We start from the raw sequence: 16,320 nt of genomic DNA, 5'->3' as shown, positions 1-16,320 counted from the left end.
CATGACAATTCCCCAACAGTGCGAAATGCATTGCGGTGTCATACATAAATTAGCAGGGCCTCATCTATTAAAAATACCCAAACTGCAAGTACACTCTGAGTCTCGATATGCAGGATGTCATAGTCATAACTCACGTAGGTGTCATGTCAAACAGTTATCATTAGCAATACATGTTTTTGTGCATTAATATTCTGACATGTTTATGGTCTACAAATAAAATGTGAGTTTCAGTGTTTCGACAGGAAGTGTGAAATTAACGTAGAGGTATCATCATGAAATCTCTTACCAGTTTGGTTCAGAGACGAAAATCCACTTTTCTTGCCTTCCAATTGGAAAAGGCGTTGATAACATCTTCATAGTCTAATCTGAATGCTGTGTCTTTTTCTATAGATAGGATCATCAGATCAGTCTTGAGACATGGCTGATCTATACTGGAGAATATAACTTGACAAATCCACTCGCACGCAACACGTGGACCTCAAAAGCGGAGCGCCCTTAGGCACGGGGACTGGGGCGGTCGCCTCACTTGCCACCCCCAAATGCTGCTCTTCTGGGATAGTGAGTGTAGATTAATGTTCAAAAATGGCAGATTTATCCATTTAAGCTAAATCTACAACACAATAAAGTGTGCAGAAATTGAAGGGGTTTGTGTACCTTGTGAATCCACTTTATATTTTTTTTCTGCTTATTATTATTATTATTCTTGTCACAATGTCATATTGCTTCCATTTGCTTTCTTTATTGTGCTATTTAAGCCCACAACACAGAATTTCTAGGGTCTGCCTGGAGAAATTAAGGGATTTTTAGAAACGGAGGGGTGAAGCTCCTAGTTAGATGCTGACTGCTTTATTGCATCAAAACAGAATTTTCTTAAAGTTATAAAAATGTCATTGTGAACTCCACATTGACAAGAGAGTCCTGGACATACTGGGACTCCATAACCCTGACCACCAGACTTGTGCACACTCCAGCAGCATCTGGGGAAGACAACAGCCTGAGCAGCGAGACCACCTCAAATGACTGCTGTGTTCCTCTCTGTCAGCTTTACCAGTGGTCTCCTGACAGAGCCTGGCTGTGGATTTGTGTGCTGAATGATTCAATCCAAGCTAAATTTAAACGTACTATTATTTGTGTCAGCATTGTGGCTTTGAGGTGGCACTGTAAGCGGAAAGACCTTTCCACAGTCTGATTCCCAGCAATGAACCTGGTCCAGAACAGGTGGACCTAATGCAGCTATGGTGGGCTTAGGACTCCTGCGACCTGATTATGGAATAGGCCGGCTTAGATGCAGAATTTGTACTTTCTCCTTGCGTTCTTCAGGTACTTCATTCATTCTTCTACCATTGTAATAATGTGTGTGTTCAGCTAATGGGTGACTTTAAATTCACCCCATATGAATGAGAGTGCCTGAGGGTGGTCTGCGATACACGGGTGCCCAGTCCAGAGCTCCAGTGTTTCTGGGGTAGGCCTCATCCCCCGATGACTTTGAATTACATTAAGGCAGTTCAATAATTGAAGGATGGATGAGATTAGAGAGGAGTCCCTGTGGACTTTGATGTTTGCTGATGACATAGTGATCTGTAGCGATAGTAGGGAACTTGTTGAGGAGACCCTGGAGAGGTGGAGATATGCTCTAGAGAGGAAAGGAATGAAGGTCAGTAGGAACAAGACAGAATGCATGTGTGTAAATGAGAGGAAGATCAGTGGAATGGTGAGGATGCAAGGAGTAGAGCTGGCAAAGGTGGATTCTGGAAGAGAGGTGAAAAAGAGAGTGCAGGCAGGGTGGAATGGGTGGAGAAGACAATCCCAGGGTTGTGTTCCTTTGTCCATTTCCTGTTTTGTGTATTGTTATGAGGCGAGGCCAAACATGCAGTGTGAAGTTTGACCTTTGAAGGGCCATCACAAGAGCCGGAAAGATCAAACATCCTGTGTGGACAACACAGACCCTGTCAGGAGTGGTGGGCAGTCCATGCATTTAGAACAAGAACCTCATTTGAGGAAGTAGACAAAAATCATAAGGCAATCAGCAAGCAAGACCTGCCACCCTTCATCTGGCCTAACAGTAGAGCCCAGTAGGGGACACCAACCAGCTGGGGGGTTCATTTAGGAAAGTTTAAGACAGGCATCCTCCAGGACACTTCACTATTGATATCCTGAACCACCTTTGCCTCCCACTGGATTTACAAAGCTGCAATGCACCATACAGAAACCAGAAGATACTGTGGACTGCTAGCCACTAGATTTCGAATGGCAAACGCTTCCCTCTCAAGTCAGTCCAGAGATGTAATCCTTGGTTTCAGTTAGAAATAGTCACTATTAGTCCCAAATATAACATGTTTCTTTGTAATGTCCACTTGTTGCACACAACACCTTTGGTAGCAGGTGACTGTTTATGTTCAGTTTTACAGCAGAATGTCCAAGTTGTGCTGACCTGACAGTCGTGATGAGTCAGATGTTTTGTGATGAAGAAACACATTCAGGGCACCTATCTGTATCAATACCAGAGCCTACAGGTCCACATTATCCAATTGACTGTCAATCTCATGATCTCTGTCATTATCATTAAAATATTCCTTTTAGATAGATAGATAGATAGATAGATAGATAGATAGATAGATAGATAGATAGATAGATAGATAGATAGATAGATAGATAGATAGATAGATAGATAGATAGATAGATAGATACTTTATTAATCCCAAGGGGAAATTCACAAATTACAGCAAATCTAGTTGTTTCAAAACATCAGGAGCTTTTGTATCTTTTTCACGATGACATAACTACGGGTTTGTTATGTTTGAAATATGTACATTTTACAACAGTGTGTTCTTGTTGGCCATAAAGTGTTTGGCAGGATTGGTGGTTCGGAAACAAACGCCTTTCTGAGACAAACTGCACCTGTACGCTCTCACATTGTATGCAACAGGGTTATCTATGTATAACACTATTTTCTGCAAGTTGTTGCTATATAAAAAACATAAATAAATAAATCTATGGCTCTCCACTAGATGGCAGTACTACAGTAAGTAACTGAGACGGGGCAGCAAAGCTCACCAGAAAGCTGATATACGAGTTCCTTCATGTGTTGCACCTTGACAAGTTCAATGACATACAACTTAACTTGTACCCTAAGACATAGGTTTTTAGGGTTTGTCCTCACTCCTCAGGACTTTTTTTTTATATATTTTGGAACATTTAAGATATTTGAACGTTTCAAGCCTTTTTTGGGCCTAGTAGGCCACAGCCTGCCTGTGGAGTCTGGGACTAAGGTACATCTAGGGGTAAAGCTACATCTGGGCAGGCTAGTGAAGGTCCTGGCCTGCTTTGTGGGCAACAGAATGAACCTTTCCATAAAGAAGAAGCACAAAAAAGGCAAAAAGGGGAAAATACAAAAGGATATACCTGAAAAGGCAATGCAAGGTAACCTAGTCCCAAATGAAATCCAGAAACCAGAACTAAAATTATTAAAATATATCAGAAAAATCCAAAGAAAAGACCAAAAGCATTCAATGACAATCAATGAACCTCAACTGAGACCATCTCTTCCTCCAGAATATGAAGGTGGAGCAGTGATGTCAGGGTGGATCTTCTAGGGTTTCACCCACAAAACACAAAGAACATAAGAACACTTAGATACTGTCAAAAGAGACAAAGAAACGACATAAGGATTTGGGGATTGCACCCCGTATACTGGGTAAACAAGCAAAGAGATCAGGTTACACATCTTCACCGACTTGAGTTCACAACAGAACTGAGGATCATTATGAAATGGCTGGCAAATAAATTAAACTGACACGAAGAGGTGGAATTAAGGAAATTATGATGTTTGAAGGGTGGAATCCTGATGACCGGAAGAAGTAATGTCAGAAGTTGGGTTCCTAATGACCAGAAGAAGAAGTAATGTCATTCGAAGGTGGATTCTGGATGACTGCAAGAGGATGTGATGTCATTGGAAGGCGAGTTCTGGATGACCAGATGAATTAGTGTTGTCAAACTCCTGAGGATCGGAAGAGTACTTAGTGTGCGGGATCTTCTACTGGTCTGCAGTGGAAAGGGTCCTGTGGGAAACACATTTATTTGAACCTGTAAACTGTCTCCCATGAACACGTGTGTGACACTACACAAAACATTAATATTAAATAATAAATAAACAGAATAATACGAGCTAAATTTAGATAAACACAAAAATACATGAAAAATAATAACTAAAAAAAACAATAAAATGGAAAGTACACATAAGCCAGGGAATAAAGCTTTGCCATAACATAACACCAATTCACAATAAAGTTTTCATAAAGATGAACTTATTCTGATGCCTGACCGCACCTGCAGGTGGGGTGCCATGATGGAGACTGAAAGAGGAGGTTACACCATGTTGACCTCCAGGGTTTTACAATGTGACCAGTCTCTTCAAACCTGTTGGGAGGTCCACAGGCCTGAATTGTGTGCAGTAGCAATGGGCACAAGTAACTAAAAAGCCATTTGACTAACTTCAGCATCATAGATCAACCACTGTGTCAATCTTCCTGCTGGGAAACCTATTTGGTGTCAGATATGGGATGAAAAATGTAACAGTTAATTGTAGAGGAACAGCAGTCCACTCTCATGAAGAAGCATCGAGGTATGAAGGATCACTGTAAGGCCAGTGGCAGCGAACAAAGAGCCGCACTCATTACTGAACCACTGCCTATGGGCCCTGTGGACACGGTGTAATGTGAAATACCTGGTAAGACTGTGACATTCATTAAGAAATGAAGACGCTCCAGCAGAGGGCAGAGGAGCAGGAGAAGCTCCTTATAATGGTCTTCATAAAACATCAGCAGCTCATGGGTTATAATGAAGTGCAACTTAACAGAGGCTTCCTTCAAATGGCTGTGCATCCATGTTCTTACCTACGTATTCAACTGAAGGCCACAGGGGACTGGTGCCTATCTCAGTAGAACCTGGTGGCAAGCATGAGCCAAAATCTGGATGGGGAGCCAGGCCTTCACAAGGCCTACTCACACATATGGATGCAGTTTAGAAACTCCACAGGGGCATTGAGAGGTGATGTTAGTGAAGACATCATGGCTGCAATACATGTCCTTATGCAGCGGCTCCCTCAAGCTTAGGGTCTGCCCTGAAAGCAATCCATTAATGTCCCCCCGACATGTCATTCCTGGTCTGTGAGATTTCACTTGCCTCACTCCATAATGTATAGTGCCCTCCAAAGAGAGCACTGCCACACCTGATAGGAGGCCCTATCAACAGACTTGCACCGAAGTTTTGCTCCCGCTGACGTTTACTACTAGCCAATGTGAATCATCTCACCCCCGTAATTATAGAGAAATTCTGCGAACAGACAGAATTAAAGCCCCCCATCCCCCCCACACTCCAAACACCACCATCCAGCAATTTTCCTCTACTGAGCTCTTTTGTTATAATAAGAAGTGCTGTCCCCCTTGGGCCTTTTCAACTTTTATTATGTTAAATTAAGATTCCATATTGAGTTTAATTGGGATTTTTGCCTTTAATCAACCAAAAAGTCTGTAATGTCTTAGCAAAAGAAAATGGCACAGATTTTTCTAAATTAGTTATAAATTAAAATGAGGAATATGATTCTGTATCCTTGACCTTCCCCTAAGGAGCCTTGAGCAGTGCGACTTTCTTTAACCCACAAGCACCCAAACAGCACTTTGCCCTGTGGACAAGAAGGAGTCTCCAGAGGGTGAAGGTGAAGATGAGGGCCGTTAGCCATTAATCAGACACGGGGACAACAAGGTCACCACAAGGTCTCAGGAACACTGAGAGCAACTCACCTATGAACCCTCATTTAGAACAGCAAAGCTCCAATTATTAAAGATGTCTCTTTCACCCATAAACCCCCATTCTCTGCCATGTGCTCTAATTACTAAACAGGTACCTCTCGCCTTCAATCCCATCATTTGTCATGGGTGCCTCTCTCCCATCATCTCTAATCTTTATTGTTTTTTAATTTTAAATCATACCTGGTGATAAATCTCAATACATACAAAACTAGGAACGATTTGCTAACAAATTAGGGAGTATGGGAGATTGGCTCCCATTAAACATTAAGGGGTCATAGGGAAGTGACCCCTATTGGAATTTAATCTTCATTAAATGGTGACACCCATAATAATAATTAATTGCTAATGGAAGGGGAGTATCCATCAGATCTCCCCTACACTTGACTCTAAGCTCAGAACTGTCCTTCTTGTCCCACAGGGGGCGCTCATCTAGATGGAGTAAATGACAGTGGAATTCTGGAGATGACTGGAATGATCCATTAATGGGTGCTGCTCTCATTTGCCTCCAGATTTTGTGCACACCTGGCTAGCTGTTTGTAGCACATTCCTGTTCAATTCACCATACCTGGGCACAACGGATGGCAGCACAAGTAGGAGCAGGAGGAAAAGGAGAAGAAAAGAAAAACTAATATGCACTGAAGTAACCATCCAGTAGATTCAGGAGTAAGGAGTACCGTATGGGACAAAACGAACAGACACAATAGGGGCTTAGACAGCGACCAAAAATGAGATATCAATTAGCTGCAGACTTGTCCCTTGTGGCATATAATACCCGTAGCCGATCACAGCTGGAACTTTCTGTGATGTCCTTGAACTTGGTGATAATGAATGGAGAGAAGACATGTATCAAAGTGAAGGCAGTGAAATCCATCCGCCTCAGTCACTTAATAACAGCGATGTAGCGAGATCGACCATTCCTGGGTGAGTTACGTCTACTCCGGCACCAGTGTTCTCTTTGCGTGTGCTTCCAGCTGGTGTGGCTAAAGATGGGAAGGCAAGTCTTGAGCAAGTTTACTGTCTATGGACACTTGCAGATTTAGATGAAATTGTGTGCACTTAGACAAGTGGCTACAACATAAGAAAATAAGAAATTTGACTATCGAGAGGAGACCATTGAGTCCATCAGGCCTGATTATTTAGCTGATAGCTAAACTGTCCCAATGTCTCATCCAGACTCTTCTTAAAGTTTGTCAAGGTTTCTGCTTCCACTACCTGGTCTCTATAGTTCCGTAGGCCTCGGTCCTAAATGCTCTCCTCCTTAATTTCCACTGCTGTCCTTGAGTACGTGACTCACCCATAAGCTGGAAGAATTCAACTGGCTCTACTTTATTAGTACCTTTGAGGATTTTACATACCTGGTGTAATAATGAGACAATGAAAGATCTTTGAGGTACCATGAGGGCCAACACCATATATTCAAATAAAACACGTGGCATGGGGCTAAGTCTCCATCAGACTGATTCAAGGTGGTGTTGCTTCCTGAGATAAAAGTCCTTGGCAGGAAGAGGTGGGTGGAAACTGGAAGTGACATCAGAGGTGTCATGGATTTCAATCTTCCAGTCTGTAGAGAGAGGAAGAAGGGAAGCGTTGACAGCGCCCTCTAGCTTTCTGAAGGAATAGTACAATTATCTGAGCCCTTAAACTATTCACCATTTGCACGCGTGTTACACTAGATTATGTCCACGTCTTTCCCTTTCCTGGCTTATCCGCTCCAATGCGTCCATGGTGAGGTTCTGCCATATGGAATATTTACCTTCACTAGCTGCTTACACGGCACAACAATTTTTTGAAAAGTCTTGCTTTTGCTGATTGTGACAGGTACCTACTGGGTATGCACAAATATAGTTTTGGTTTTACTGCATCACGTAGGAACTCTGAGAAATAGACATTTATATGTTTACTGACAATAACGTATTTAGTCACGTTTATGATTCACATAAGCTAATAAATTGAACAGAATTAAAAATGTTTTGCTCCTGATTTTCTTTTGTACTCAATGTCTGGTGCATCATGTTGTAGTGTCCAACATTAGTCAGCAAGCATTGACGGTTTCCAGTTGCCCTGGTATTGTTTCTCCATCGTAGCAATGTCCTGGTGAAACCTCTCACCGTGTTCATCACTGACAGCACCGAGATTTGCGGGGAAGAAGTCCAGGTGTGAGTGGAGGAAATGAATCTTGAGTGACATGTTGCACTTCATTGTCTTGTATGCTTTGAGAAGTTTGTCTACCAGCTGAATGGAGTTTGGGGCTCCGTAATTGCCCAGAAAATTTGTCAACAACATCTTTGAAGGCTTTCCAGGCAATTTTTTCTGGCTCAACTAACAGATCATCAAACCGCTTGTCACTCATAACATGTCTGATCTGAGGGCCAAAAAAAAATGCCCTCTTTGATCTTGGCGTCAGTTATTCTTTTGGGAATATTTGTCTTAAATAACGAAAACCTTCACCTTCCTTGTTCAGTGCTTTCACGAAATTCTTCACGAGTCCCAGTTTTATGTGAAGAGGAGGCAAAAATATATTTTGCTGGGTTGACAAGCGATTCATGTGCCATATTTTTCTGTCCTGGAACTAACTTTTTATGGAGTGGCCAGTTCTGTCGAGAATAGTGTGACTCTTTGGCACGGCTGTCCCATTCACAGATGAAACAACAGTACTTTGTATAGTCGAGCTGCAGTCCTAGTAACAGAGCAACGACTTTAAGATCTCCACAGATATTCCAGTTGTACCTGCTATACTGGACGTGCTTCAGCAACAGTTCCATATTCTCGTATGTTTCTTTCATGTGTGCTGCGTAGCCAACAGGTACTGAAGGATAAAAGTTGCCATTGTGTAGCAGAACAGCTTTCAGGCTTAACGTTAACGAATCAATGAAGAGACGCCACTCTTCCGGGTTGTGATCACAACCCAAGACCGAGAACAATCCTTCAATGACACAACAGAAACAGAGACTGTCGACTTGTGCAAAAAATTTGGTTATATCATGATGTCGGCCTCGAAACACAGAAATTTTCGTACCTGGTGATAGCAAACACCATTCCCGCAGTCTCGAACCCAGCAGCTCGGCTTTTGCTTTTGACAGATCCAAATCGCTGACCAAATTGTTCAATTCGTTCTGTGTTATCAGATGGGAATTGCCTGATGAGCACGATTCAAAATCCGGGTCAATGTCACTGTCAGTACCCTGCATTGCACTTTCTTCATCTGGTTCATCTAAGGTCCAATCCTCTGGTGGTTTCGGAATTGGAAGACTGTCGTCATGTGGCATGGGTCTCATTGCTGAAGGCAGATTAGGATATTCAATTGTCTTCTTGTTTTTGGCAGTGAAACCAGACACATTAGTCAAACAGAAGTAACAGTCCATCACATGGTCTTTCTGTTCTCGCCATATCATCGGAACAGCAAATGGCATCGTCTTTCGAATGCCTCTGAGCCAGGCTCTCAGACTGACAGCACATGTCGCACAGCAAATGTGAGGCGCCCATTCCTTGTCTTGATCGCCAATTTTGCAGCCAAAATACAGATGATAAGCTTTCTTCACAACAGCAGTCATCCATCGTCTCTGAGGCGCAAGTGTATATTCACCACAGATATAGAAGAATGTATCGCGGCTGTTACAACATTGACGAGACATATCGCCCGACACCAAAACGTCTACAGCATCAACCTTACTTACTGTTATATTGCTACAGATACTATACTTTACTATACTGATACTCTACATACACACTGACTATCTATAGTAACCAAATGAGCAGGATCGGTGTATGCAAGCCACCTTTATAGCATGCTGAGACAGCGTCAAGCTCATTCAGAATTGCCCAGGATGTCAACTTCCACAGAACAGCTTCCAACCTTGGCCTGATTCCATGCCTGGACATACCCAGGCTGCACAAACCGTTGTTGATAAGTCACTTACGGGAGTGAAAATGTTTGGATACAAATAAAAATCATGACAAAACTGAAACGGTACGTGATGGTTAAATTTTGATGTGATATTCGTGATCAGCACCCAAAAATCTAAAAGAAACACCCAACAGTGTTCAAGAAGCAAAAACTTTGTTGTGCAGTGTTATTGAAAATGATTGTTTAAAGAGACACCAGCTGACTTAGCAATGTGCTGGGTCCCAATCTCTACACATATTATTATATAATGCAGCATCTATGTAGTGTTGGCCTCGCACCTTCCCTGAAACAGGGTGACGGGGAGCTAACCTTGGCTGCATGTGGAGCAAAGCAGAAAGAATCCTTGGACTGAATGTTAATCCATCACAGGGCATGCTTGTGCACACACACACACAGCCCACTTTCCTTCATCAAGGTGCCCATTCACCTCATCTTTGGGGAAACAGTACCAAGGACACAGTGAGTACATGCAAACTGAGCTGGAATTTGATCCCAGCACCCTGGAGGTGTGAGGCAGCAATGCCGTTAATGGTGACAGTCAAAAGCAGCATCCCAGAAACAGCTGTTCCTCCTGCTCCTCTCTTTCTTCCTTATCTTTATTCTCATTTCATCACAGCTTCTGAACAAGTCGGTGAGAAAGGGAATGGTATCAGTGACTGGGGGGGTGATGGAAAGAAAGGCAAGAAAACAACTCTCTCAGAGCAACTGAAAATAGCCCGTCATTTGTCACGCTTGATGAGCTACAGAAAACTTGCCGCTGTTACAAAGAGAGAAACAAACGTAGAGAAACAAGTTAATTGCCGAGGCCTTGCAGAGGCAGAGCTGCCCGTCAGGCTTGCATCGATCCATGTGCGACGCTAAGGCACGGCGTGCCGCCGGCAGCCGGTCTCTGAGAAGTAAGCCGAGCGTGGAGTGCTTGGACCTTCCAGATGAACAGGGGGATGGGAGATATGGAGTGACCAAAAAAAAAGATTACCAGTTACCAGTCGATTTGAATCAGACTTGAGGGAATTTGAACATGCCCATTCTCCAAAGGGCAACAGCACAAAAAAGGAAAAGAAGACAAGTAAGACAAGACAAAGACTCTTCTTACGGAATCATTTTTAGAATTCTGCTGCTTCTTCTTATCTTTAGTTTACTTTTGAAAAGAAATTGGGGGGGAAATGCAGACTGAGGGCAGGGGGCAGAACTGTGACTGAGAAGCCCTGTCCGTGGTGCTGAAGAGAGACAGAGACAGAGAGATAGAGAGAGAGACAAACATCAGGGGGCGACACCAGAAACAAAAATCTTATGATGGGTCACATGTCAAGGGGGAGTGGACTGAACTGGGAGGTGGAATGTGCTGGAACTGGCGTCGGGGCTGACCTCGGGTGAGGGACATCAGCAATTTGTTCTTCTTCTGTTAGGTGTTATCTGCTTTATCCACCAGTTTAAGTTCTAAACATCTTCTCTATGTTGGTTCCTTTTGTTTATTAACTGAGTGTATTCTTGCTGGACTCCAAAGTGCTATACACATTATTCTTCTTGGCGTGTCACTACATCACCTTCAGCCACCTGTGAGCACATGCTATTGCTGTCTGGTTAGCGCCGCCCAGATCTTCTTCACTACGGTGCTGATATAACAATGGACATTGGAGTAGATGCTCCATCATCTGTTGATAGCTGCATTGCCATTTTTTAAGCTGGTTGGACACACCAAACTTCCGCATGTCGGCTCATGACTTGCCAACCGTGGTTCTTAATCTATTCAAGGCCTTCCATGTCATCCAGTTGAGGTTAGAAGCAACAGGAACCAGTCTTTGAGCAGCAGTCCTCCCAACTGGTGGTGTCCATTGTGATTGAAAGTTGTGGTAAATAAATAAGCCTTGACACAACAAAAAAGGTGTGGGGCAGCCTCCCGTATAAATGCAAAAGATGAGAAAAATGGACTTTACAGAAAGTGTCCAAAACACAACTGAGCAGGTTAGGAAACATGGGGGATATATAGTTGAAAAACAGGAAGAGGAGGGATCTTGGGACCTGAACTGGAAATTAGGTCATCAGGCTGGGATGTGGAAATAACGTCATTAGAAGGTGGGCTCTTCTGCTGGTCTGGAAGTGACGTCATCTAGGCTAGAACTGGAGGTGACATCATTGGAGTCAGGTGGAATTTCCCACATTTGGTCCACGGGGAGACAAGAGAAAGGATTAGTGCACTCTGCCAACCCCTGGCCTGATCGGGAATTACCTTCTTCTGAGCCCTTAAGGTCCCAACTATACACACATATGTGACACAGTCTAGCATTCTACACATGAAGATGAGTCACCTCAGCTGGTTGCTCCAGAGGCTCAACTGTTGTCACACAAACTCTCTTGGGATTTCGTGCAATATCAAATGATGTAGGTCCATGATGTATTTTTCCCTTTCGTCCCGTCTCATTGTTGTCCATCTGACATCTGGTGGTGCGACTGCAGCAGGGAGTTTTAGTTTCTCTACGTTTGTTGGCTTAAGAAACCCAGTGAGGTCATCAATCAGGACTGCATCGGCCTTCTTTGCCTGGCTTGATCTTTTTCATACTGAGCAGGCATACTCAGCTCTTGAGTGCTGTTAATAATAATAATAATTCTTTACATTTATATAGCGCTTTTCTCACTACTCAAAGTGCTCTCCACACAGGGAGGACCCGGGAAGCAAACCCACAATGTCCTTACTGCAAAGCAGCAGCACTACCACGGCACCACCTGTGAGGATCACAGGCTCGATGGATTTACATGTCATGGACTGTTTGCAAGCTTGCGCAGGATGTTGTTCCTCACAAAGACTTTTCCTTGCAATGTGTTGTTTGAACAATAGTATGCATGGTCTACCACTCTTCCAAGATGTGCTGGAATATTCTTTAATTTCCTGCTTGCTTTATGATTGCGTAGGTGGAATAGACTGACAGTGTTTTGGCTGGCCTTGGTTACAGTTGGTTATTATTGTCATAGTCTGACATGTCATTGGACATGTTTTTCTTAGGTAAAACTGAACAGAAGGTTGTCTTTTGTATGCATTCAGCAGGACAGGAGACGTTGTTTGCTCAGACAGGTGAGGTCTCTTCAGGCCAAGCTGGCTCTTATTACATTTTTTGTTATACATACTCTGTCTATGTGACATTTTACAAAGATGGAACAAAGGGGTAGTCACACCAGTGCAAACACAATGAACATCATACACATGGGCCCTTGTAACTTCATATGCTTTGACCACTCACTGAACGAAATATTCAATATACACTAAGTGTACATTTTCTAACTTGCCACCTTCTCTAACTTTACGGTTCACTTGGTTTTAGAGCGCCTCTGTTGAACTGGCTCTACTCGATGGGCATCGGGCCCACTCAAAGTTCTTGGTCTGTCACACGAGAGGCACAACTATGCCATGGGCTTCCCCTTCACTGCAGGCAGCACTCATGGAACTCCCATGGCAGCTGACACTCTGAGTGGGTCACAGTCACAGCAGAAAATGCCGTTACCTGGGCCATGTCACTCAAGGCTTGTCTGAACTGAATTGCTGCCTCACAGCTGCAGGAGGCTGAGTTCAAGTCCTGGCCCAGTCTTTGTCTCAAAGAAGCCTGCGTGTTCTACCCCTGCTTCCTCCCATGGTGACTCTGTGGCATCACTGTGGGGGCTTATCAGACCTTCAGCCCCTGATCTTTGAAAGCCACCCCACCCTGTCCAATGGATTTAGGTTTCCAGTTCATGATCTTCGAGAGCCTAAGCTCCTCTTCCTCCTGTTCAGAGTGTTGACATGCATGATTGACTGTGCAAAAACTCCACAGTGGATCCCCCATTTTCAATCTAACAGATACGCTATATTGCCTTTACACACACATGATCTTTAATGACATTCCATTCTTAATTTATAGGCTTTAATACGGAGTTGGCCCACACTTTGCAACTATAACAGCTTCAGCTCTTCTGGGATGGCTTTCCACAAGATTTAGGAGTCTGTTTATGAGAATGTTTGACCATTCTTCCAGGAGAGCATTTGTGAGGTCAGGCACTGATGTTGGACGAGAAGGCCTGGCTTGTAGTCTCTGCTCTTATTCATCCCAAAGGTGTTCTATCGGGTTGCGGTCAGGGCTCTGTGCAGACCAGTCAAGTTCCTCCACACGAAACTCGCTCATCCATTTCTTTATATACCTTGCTTTGTGCACTGGTGTGCAGTCATGTTAGAACAGGAAGGGGCCATCGCCAAACTGTTCCCACAAAGTTGGGAGCATGAAATTGTCCAAAATGGCTTTGTATGTTGAAGCATTAAGAGTTCCTTTCACTGGAATGAAGGGGCCAAGCCCAACCCCTGAAGAACAACCCCACACCATAAACCCCCCTCCAGCAAGCTTTACACTTGGCACAATGCAATCAACCAAGTAGCGTTCTCCTGGCAATCGCCAAACCCAGACTCGTCCAATGGATTGCGTGATTCATCACTCAAGAGGACACGTCTCCACTGCTCTAGAGTCCAGTGGCGGTGTGGTTTATACCACTGCATCTGACCCTTTATTTGCAATTGGTGATGTAAGGCTTGGATGCAGCTTCTCAAACATGGAAACCCATTCCATGAAGCTCTCTACACACTGTTCTTGAGCTAATCTGGAGGCCACAAGAAGTTTGGAGGTCTGTAGCTATTGACTCTGCAGAAAGTTAGCGACTTCCGCACACTGTGCGCCTCAGCAGGTGATGTGATTTTACGTGGTCTACCACTTTATGGCTGAGTTGCTTCCATTTTGTTATAATACCACTAACAGTTGACCATGGAATATTTAGTAGCGAGGAAATTTCACAAATGGACTTATTGCACAGGGGTCATCCTATCACAGTACCATGCTTGAATTCATTGAGCTCCTGGGAGCGACCCATTCTTTGCACAGACGTTTGTAGCAGTAGTCTGCATGCCTAGGTGCTGATTTTATACATCTGTGGCCATGGAAGTGATTGGAACGCCTGAATTCAATGATTTGGAGGGGTGTCCCAATACTTTTGGCAATAGTGTATGCTGGACTAACGTCAATGCCAGAGGTGCCTAATCCCCTAATAAGTGCTGAAGCTAGTGACGCCCATGGAAGCTGCCTGGACCAAGTGGAAGTAATTGTCGACCAGGCCAGGGGGTGGAGGGGTGCGCTAAACCTTATTCTGTTGTCTCTGCAGGCCAAATATGGGAAAACCTGCCTGATTTAACAACAATGTCACTTCTGGCTCCGACACCAAGAATGACGTCACATCTGGTTCCGCACCGAGAAAGATGTCACTTCTGGTTTCCGGCCTCAGATGACATCACTTCCGGCCTCACCATTTAAAACCGCCATCCTCTCCACCACCAGATCAGTTCAGTCTGGAACTCAACCCATGCACATCAGTGCTTATTTCAAAACCCTTTTTGCAGCCAGGGACAATATACAGGTGGCTGCCCCAACTCTCCAGCGTGTTGAGACTGATTCTTTTATATGGGATGGCAGGACAAGTCCCATCATGAGCTTGTGAATCAAAGAAGGAGCAGAGAGCGAGGCCAACAGAGTGTCACAACGCGGTATTGCGAGCCAAATGCTTGTAAGTGACTTCTGCTGAGTCAGAGATTTGAAGTAAGTTATTTGGGTCGGGCCTTGGCAAAGACTCCCCGCTACCTTCCCTGATGGAGCTCTTCTGCCATCTGCTGCCCTCACCGTGTGTCGTCCTTCATCATGTTGGAGTTGTTCCTCACAAGCACTAGAGCAAGGAGTCACTTGAATGAGCCATACGTGACTTCACTGTGGAGTGGTGCGCATGCAAGGATGAGGAAGAATGGTGGTAGGGGAGAACAAATTGTTAGCAGGTGGAAGTACCCATGCCTGTTATACTGTGGTTCATTTATTGTTTGCTGTTTTTTATAACAGTAATTATGAGGGCAAACCAAAAAATAAAGGCAATTTGAAAATTACACAGTAACTGCAACAGTCAGAAGCTGAAGCAACACAACATGTTGCAATGGTTTCTGGGTAGTTCAAACACGCACAGTGCAGGACTCAGGTGTTAGGCTAGCTGGAGCCAAAGTCAAGTGACCGTGGATGCTCCGCTGTGGGATTGCACCATTGTTGGACATCGTGCCATAGTGAGATTTCTTGTGGAAAAATGAAACCTGCTGAAATTCACCAAATCATGTTGTCTTGTGCAGATCGATAAGCTGTTTGGGTAACCATCTTGTGCAAACTTAACAGTACCCCCAAGTCATCAAGCACTTATGGCATGTGCAGATCCATAGCTGATAGGCAAATGTGCAGCAACAGCAGACAACGCAATCCGTCAGTCCTTCAGTCTCTGAGAAAGGCATTTGCCATGTCGATGTGGGCTCGTGTGCGAGATGTTGACAAGCAGCTCAAGCTTTGTTGGATCCACTTGTTCTTCCCGCTCAAAACCTTCCTACTCATTCATAAACATTTTGTTGAATCATGTTTTTTTTCACTATTGGACTGAGACAACATCCTTTGGTAAATTTCAGCAGGTATCACATCCTCTGACCAAATAAATCTCACAACATCACAATGTGCGACAGTGGTGCAACACCACAGTGGAGTGCCCATGTTCATTTGATGTTGGCTTTAACTAGACTAACGG

The sequence above is a fragment of the Erpetoichthys calabaricus genome, chromosome 3 (assembly GCF_900747795.2).
Source record: "Erpetoichthys calabaricus chromosome 3, fErpCal1.3, whole genome shotgun sequence".
In the NCBI taxonomy this organism is placed as follows: domain Eukaryota; kingdom Metazoa; phylum Chordata; class Cladistia; order Polypteriformes; family Polypteridae; genus Erpetoichthys; species Erpetoichthys calabaricus.
Note: the sequence above shows the minus strand (reverse complement) of the source record.